Genomic DNA, 8,971 nt, shown 5'->3' on the forward strand with positions numbered 1-8,971 from the left:
GAGAGTTGCTGCGGACGCATTATAGATTGATTGAGGGATTCTCGAAGAATGGTTCTTCAAAGGTATGCATCCTTTATCCCTTGTATCATCGTTTAACATGCTGTAATTTTTGTATATGCATGACCTGTTAGTTTTCGTTTAGACTGTAATTGTTTTGTGTTCAATCCGAATGGAATTTGGAACAATCCCTTCCGCTGCTCATGGAAATCCTCATGTTTGATTTCCTTCATACGAAACTTTCTGGAATGGGCAACATTTACTTCTCCTTCTACCGGCCCCTTACCTTTCATAATAGACTGGTAGGTCTACAACTCATTTAGGAGAGTCGTTATGGTGTACTGGATTTTATCCATAATCGAATTGCTATAGAATTGCAGAAAACTCTTCGGAAGAGATTCCAAAATAAAAGACACCTGAATTTGTTTGTCAATGACCCCCCATCCATTTCAGCCACGTTGAACTGGACTATTAACTCGAAAACATGTTCTCTAACTAATTGGCCTTCCTTCATACGTGCATTATAAACGTATTTGAGGGCCTCGTGTCAGATCTGAATGGACAGTTGCCCAAACATACTCTAGAAGGACTCCATGATCTCACGAGCAGTGAGCATGGCCTCATGCTTCTTGTTGAGTACATCAAATAGACAAGCCAAGATATAGACTCGGGTCTTTTGATTGGCCTTTTTCTAATGATCATATGCATCCCTAACATTTAAGGGTGCATTTCGAGTGGGGACCTGAGGACATTCCTCAGTTAAACAAATCGCAAATCATCGATAACAAGAATCGTATTCAAGTTTGATTTTCACATCATATAATTTTCATCGGTTAAATTTCTCATTTTTAAGTAAAGCGATAATTTAGGACGACATGTTGAAAAACAAACAGAAAAGCGACTGTTTTAGTTATCTTTGCCTTAACCCATCACACAAAACATCCAATCAGTTTAGTAAAACCAGGAAATCATAGAACCCTAAATAAACTATCGATTTGATTTCGTAACTATACTTGAGAGGTTTAGAACAACAACCACCGAAAGGTGATCAATTATCCCTCCCCTGAATTGAGACTATCTCAGCTAATTATTAATTCTAGAATAACTCTTATTCCTATAGTTTTTAGCTACCGTTAATTTGGTCAAGGATTCATTAACTTGTTTCATTCATCTTGTAAGTGTGACCCTTTCATTTTTAATTTCGAAGGTACACTTCAATAGGATACCATTAGGAAAGAAAACTGTTGAAAATTAATCTAAGAAATCCTATCCATTTCTGGAGTTTTCGTTGTTCCGAAACCTATGATCAGACCCTCCGAAGGGATGGTCGCTCTAGGATGACACGAGGCAGATCATAAGAATCTCATGGTGCAACCTAATGAAGGAGACCGTAGGATAGTTGATACATGACCTTCTCTCACTTACTCTAAAAATTTCCTCTATTCATCTTGATATTGACCCATGCAAACACTTTTCGAAGGGAGGCTGTACCTAGGGTGACACGAAGCCGAACATGGATCTCACGGGGTGAAGGACGTTAGAGCGTAAAAATGATATATCTTATATACCATTTTCTCCCACTAGAATATTTTAATTATTTAGACTTTTGTTATACTTAGCTAAATTCTTGTTAATGAATCTATTTAAGTCTATGCCTATTATAATTCTTCTAAAAGGGCTTTATACTAAAGTTCTAGGTGTATTAAACCATTTAATTTATCTAGTAACATTGTGTTGGGGTTGTTGTCCTAAATCTCGTAGGGTTCTATAGTTTGTAGTCGTATTGTACAAACATCTTATTTATCTAATAAAATATGTGATGTTTTATTTGACATTTAGTTGCATTAAACCCACAAACCAATAAACTAACATCCAAGGTTACCTTGTAGCTTAAACATGTATGTAGAGACATATGGGTGGATCATGTTTAAGTGATAACCTAAATGGTTTGTAATAGATGAATAAAGCTGGATAACTTATCCTAGTGACACTACGAGTATGACACACTTTGTAGATGTTATAATTGTTGTAAAGTGCTACAAATGATATGATCCTGATCATTCACGTAGAGACATGTGAGTGGGGATATTATATACAAAGGAGTTTATACAAGATCGGACCACGAAATGACTAGACTCATTATATAACATCGTTCATAATAGAGACTTACATTTCACCAGGATGACCATAGGTAACATGACCTGAATCCTGAGTGAGTTATAAACTCCTACCTATGAAGGCGATCCTTTAATTTGTATGGGTGAGAGTGGCCAGATTGCTAACTCAACAAGTATACCATTTTGGGATTCTTCTAATTGGGGAGCTGGGAACATAGCTACATAAGAAGGAATTCACTTCTTCCCCAACGTCGGGGTAAGTAGATAAATTGCTCTCTTAAGAGCTATTTTTGGGACTTGAACAATGTAGCACCACACCCTCTCCTGGCCAGAGAGGGGTTTGGTCATAGTTAGACTATGATTTATTGTTCATTAGAGGGATTAGTGGTACTTAAGGAGTTAGATGTAACACAAGGGCAAAATGATAATTTTGGCCTAATTGTACTTACTAGCAATTTGTGAAGGGTCATTGTACTATTGACTGGTTATATCCAATGGACACAAAAATATATCTGTAGTGCGAAGAGTGCAACTGTCGGTCTTTAGTGGAGTGTCTGATAGTTAACGAATGGTGAATAATTTAATTAAATGATTTTAATTAATTATTCACGTATCATTGGAGTTTCAAGCTACAGGTTCATGAGGTCCCCTCTATAGCTCAACGAGAATTAATGTGAATTAGTTTTTGGATTAATTTAAATTGTTCAAATTAATTGAGGAAATTAATTATATGTGATATAATTAATTTAATCTAATTATATATGATAAAATTACTATAATGTATTTGATACATTATAATATAAAGTTTATTTGAGAGGAAACAAATTTTTGAATATGATTTAAATATTAATTATATAAATTTGATTCATATAATTAAATTTAACATAAATGAGATTTATATTACATTGCAATTGTGAGAGAATAGAAACTATAGGTTATATTGTATTTGATACAATATAGAAACTATAGGTTATATGTTATATTTCATTTAACATATATTTAATATATATTATATGATAAAGTAGTTATGATATAAATTATATTCAATTGATTTATGAAAATAAATAAATAAATTTTATTTTATTTTGAAAATTATTTGGGGAGGAGTTGTAACTCCATCCCCCTCTGATAGTGGGGCAGGGGAGAGTAGTTGTTCTTCGTTTTCCTGGTGTGGTTTCATAAAAAGATTACAGATGCACAGAAACATTCTGAGAAAATCTGAGCCACATCACTTCCTCTCATCTCTCTCAAAATTTATCTATTCCAAAATAGCCAGAGCCCACGTAACTCCTGGATTCTCACCCAGAGAATACTGAGACAATCAAGTGGTGATGTCTATTGTGGGGTTTCGAGTTCTTGATTTTTGGAGAAGAGGATATACAAAGAAGATCGTTATTCAAGGGTTAGTTCTCTCACCCTAATTCTCTCATTTCCTTTTTGTTTGCATGCTGTAAATTTATGATTATGCATAACATTTGTACTTTGTAATTTTGATTCTTTGAAAATAAATTTTGGATTGATCTCCACGCTTCCGCTCAAGGACCTTCAAAGGTTCCTTCACATTGCATGCTAATAGGACCTCGATTAATTCAACTCAGGTTCCAATCCAATTTCCAGTTAGGAGGTGTTACATAAACCGTCAACTTAAATACCTCAAGTCTAGATAGAACTGTATCAGTTGAGTTCCCTTATAACTTTAATTCTATTTGTCTTACTTAGTCAATTTTAAAACCATTTTAAAAGAAACTACGTAATTATTCTAACCTAATCAAAAATGTGATCTTAGGTCTAATTAATTTTAAACAATTTAAAATTAATATATTTTTCCTAACATCATGCAACTCTTTATAATTGGTTAATGGTTGATAATCATTAATTTTTATAACTATTACAAGTTTTAATGATTAGTCCTATAACATGTTCACTATGATTTTAATTAATTAACAATCATATTCTAATTAAAAAATTAAACCATATTACCCGCATTTCATGACTTTAATATAACCATTGTATTAAATTATGGATGTGTCATGCTCAATGCATATTGATTTTCAATTAAATATAACATTTATATAATCTTATAAAAATCAACCAAGCATATTCATATATATTAATAAATATAACTAATTATATTTTCTCATTAATGTCATGCAACATGCTTCTCCAATTTCATATATTTAACATATCAAATACATTAAATAAACTTTAAAATTATAAATCAAGCATTTCATACCATACATTATAACACTTATAATATACAAAAAATGCTTGAACATGCTTAATCAAAGGTGGGATTTATTTAAATGACATCCACAAAGCATTTAAATAGCAAATGAACCTACAATTTTGTCCCTTAGGATTAAATAAAGCAGTAAATTACACTAATTTAGCTAATTTTATCCTAAAATTTCTTCTACTGCTCTAGAATTGGACCAGACTAACCTGAACTGGCCTAAACTGGATCACCAACCTGCGAACCAAGCGAACCCAACTGGACCACCAACTGAACCGTAGTCAAATCGAACCTACTTTGCTAACCCTAATTCTCTGCATAATTGTGCAGAGATGTAGAATGTCGGCAGAATTGCAATATTTGGCCAAATTGGTCTCGATCTTCATCGACATGAACCCTAATTCTAGACTTGGACTTACAGTTGAACGATTTACAACAATAATGCCTAAAAAACACAGGGATCTAAAAAATATTAAATGACCAAATTGATAATACAACCTGGCTCTGATACCAATTGAGGATGAAAATCCTAAGGCACAACAAAGAAACACAAAACCATTTCTTTTCTTTTTTCTTTTTTTTTTTCAAATTGACATTTAAAATCAAAACAATTTTTGCATTGGAATAAAAGATAATAACGATTAAGCATGCTACTCCCAAAAAATACTAATTATATTGGGGAAGAAACCCTACCTTGCAAACTCTACCCTGTTTCTCAGCCACTACCTTCTAGCATTGAGGTAGTGTTGGACTTAGGCTTAGCATGAACGTTGCGACGCTCCGACTTTGACATGAGGCATATGGATTCATTTCAGCTGAGGGGTAAATTGGTAAATTTTAAAAATTCTTCTTCTTAGTTGATTCTTTGCTTATTTTTGCTCCTTTTAGCTTCAAACTTCTTCTAATCACTCCATAACTCTTGAGAACGGGATTAACATGTAAACTCATCATTTTAAGCACATGAGTGGTACGCAATTAGGGGATTTATGCTCTAAAATTCAGCTCTTTTCAAGAGCTATCAAAATACCCCCAATTTGGCTCTTGATCGCTCCAAACAAGTAAAACTAGAAACCTACAAACATTCAAACAAAATAAGATTCACTTATTTGTTCATCTTATTCATTCAAATTTGTTTATATGCTCATTCGGCCTACACAAACAATTGGTTCTCAACTCTTTTCTCAGCTGTCAAAGAAGCATTGATACAAGCAAGCATTTAGAAAGTTAAAATTTACTAACAAAGAATCAAAACTTATTTTGAAAATAAAACTCTTTTTCTAGTAAAATCATAAAAGAAAGGATTGCAAAGCTTTAGTTTATTTAAGAATCGAAGGCAAGTGGAAAGGTTTTATCTAACTCTTAATTCCTCTTCGCCTTACACTGGCCTGGTTATCAATCTAAGATATATCTAAACTTGCAAAAAAAGATAGGCAATTCTAAGACAAGGGTGCTTTTATACTCATGCACACAAATCATAATTGGCGTGTCTTTACTTAGAGAGGTAGCTTTCACACTCCGACCGTTGGAAACCTATCACTTTTTTCTCGTGGGCCCTAACTAGACACGGTGGATGCACCTCTTTTCATCCCTATCCATGCACACATACACACAATTAGTAAACTAATGCATAGGAGTTTGCAAACTTTATTTTGACTATTTTTTATTTTTTATGCTAGCAACTTTTTTTTAACAATAGGCCCTATTTTCCACTTTGTCTAGACTTGCTTCTAAAACAAGTTGGTTGTCCTATGGTGACAGGAAATTAGATGTCAATTTACTCGACACTAAAATCCCTTGGACGCAATATGCGATGCATGTTCTTAAGGTATGCGTTGATAGTCATGCATCGATAGTCATGCGTTGGAATGACTACGTGTTAATGAATGTATCATGACTATGTGTCCTGTCATAAGTTTTCTTGCACTCACACCAAGTATAACGTGAACGTAAGTTTCTTGGGTGATTCGAGATCGAACACAGGGACTTGTAGCTAATTGAATGTGGTAATGTGCATGCGGCAGTTGAATAAAAGAATAGATGGGAAGGTTTCTAAGTTAACACTACTCCTACTCCTAGCTAACAGGCAACGCAATGAGAATAAGAATGAGAGGTAGAGATATGACAACTCATGACATGAAACAAATGAATGAGAAAATGGATAAAATGAGAAGATGTCTTCATTGCAACCCTTAAGAGTGACCCAAGGGAAACCTTAGTCAATGTAAGCCATGCGATCATGCTACACACACTAAAAGCCTAAGTCTAGGACATATGCGGTGGGTATGCATAAGTGTCGAGATGACCACATATAACCACCATATCCTACTTCCTAGATGCATGCAATATCCCATCCGTAGGGTGCATATGCTGTGTGAAAGCAAACAGAGCTTATCTCTAAGTTCCCTATTCTTGCCTATGCGTTCCAATCCACTCTCTCGAGTCTTAGATTTGGGTTTTAGACTACTTTTCCAAGTATGCCTAAATGATGAATGAAGCACTCATAGGACAAGGTAACTGCATGAACTTTGCTGATCTAAGATTGTTCCTATCTCTAGTGAACAATGACTTACAATGCTTAATGCGACCAACCACTTACCCTCCCGGGTAGTTGGTTGTTGCTGACTTTGCTCATAGACAAGTAATGCATTGGCCTATAGACAGGCTTTGCCACAACTTCACACTAAGCAAATAAGGTTTTCTCATATACTCGCACAACGCACACCTCTCAGTGGTTTGCTACATGCTTCATATCCCTAATCCACATGACTATGTATACGATACTCAAACAATCTCACTAAGTGATGCAATGAAAGTAAGGATGCTAAGTAAAGAAGATGGAGATAGAATCAAAGGAACACATAAATGCATTGAAAACATATTGTATTAATTCCTTAATCACAAAATGTATACAATACAATGTAAGAAAAGAAGGAAAAATGAAATGACCGGTTGGAAGACAAGACTTGCTTTTAGCGGATGCGCGTCAAGGCCGTCGATGGTGCCATGGATGGGTGGAGGAGCTGACTCTCTCGAGATCTAGCTCCGGTCGTCACTCGGAATGGATGAAGAAGGTGAAGAACTCCCAAGCATCTTCTCACGCATTTGTCTGGGTTGCAAGGGTAATCCCCGGACAACTTGAATTTCTGCTCATCGACTTCTTTATATAGAGCTTGGATCGCCGACAACATTAATGGACTGCTCTGATTCTGACATTCGACGCGTTTAGTCCTTTCTGAACCTCCACTGCCAACGGCGTGGTAGGTGAAATGTCAACATCATCTTTTGATTTTCTCGAGGTAGATGCGTTGATGCGTTTATTCCATCAACCTTGCGTTGACCCCTTTACCATGCGTTATCGTGTAGCCGTAATCATGTAGTGACTGCATTCACTTAATACCACAACTCTACATGATGACCGCAATCGCTTGACGAGCGCAACTCCCATGCGATGGACGCATGCGGCTGATTATCGCAACATCCATGCATTGATCAAACGCATTCGCCTTTGCGATGGAGAATTTCTCCGCATGCGGTCGTCTATGCGGTGGTCTGGTTTCCGCGTTTGCATCCACTTCTTGCGTTAGCTACAAAAATAGAACATTGGGTTAGCTAAGATTCTTAATGTTGAATGCCACAAGCTCAATTTCTCGTGAATTCCTAAAATGATTGCCACATATTCTACTTAACAACCCTCATAATTCTAGGTAAAAAGGCCTAAGATGACATGCATTTCTACATATCATCATCCTATTGAGGTGACAAAGAAAATAAAGTAGACATTACATTTCTAAAAGTCTAAGATTGTAAATAAACATAAAAATAAAGAATTCACTTTTTTTTAATGAAATTAAAAGGAAAGAAGTTTTCTTAATAAAAATGGTTTAAAAATTTTGTTCGAAAATTTTAAAATGTCTAAAATTTTGCTTGTATTTTACTAAAAAGAGTGTCATCAAAATTTCATCGATAAGAATCAAGTGATCATGTAAAATTTAGTTGAGAATATAAAATAAAATGAATGTGATTCTTTTATTTTGTGTTTTCATGCATTCAATCAACCATGCATTTATTCATTCATAGCAAAATGAATCAAGAATCAAAGAATAGTCTTTTGGAGCATAAAAAAGAAAGCATGAAGAATCATTTTTAATATGAAAGACATATTTCATCAAGAAGTAAGAAATTCACAATCTCAAAATAACAAAGCCATCATCAAGATATTAGAGCCATAAACATATAGTCAAGATATAAAAATATCAAAATGATAAAATCTAAATCTAACCCGAGCTCAGATGCTTAAGGGTTCCAGACATGCATTTATATCATTAAAGAGCATTTTTTCTAATTTAAAAAATGACTCATTTTTCATAAATTTCTCAATAATAATAATAAAAAAACATGAAATGTTTTCTTACCCTAAACTTTAAAATGAAACACCGTCCTCAATGTTTAACTATGAATATAAAAGCAAAAAGACAAAAATGAGAGGGATATAGAGAAACTTCTCGGGTTTTTGGGTTCGAGAGCAATTCCTTATTTGACAATTCACCTGAAAAGAATAAATCATTTTTTTCAATTATAGAAGAAATCAGTTTTTTCAATTATAGAAGAAATCAGTTTTTTCAAT

Source organism: Benincasa hispida, chromosome 5 (assembly GCF_027475165.1).
Source record: "Benincasa hispida cultivar pf3 chromosome 5, pf3_genome.v1.1, whole genome shotgun sequence".
NCBI lineage: Eukaryota > Viridiplantae > Streptophyta > Magnoliopsida > Cucurbitales > Cucurbitaceae > Benincasa > Benincasa hispida.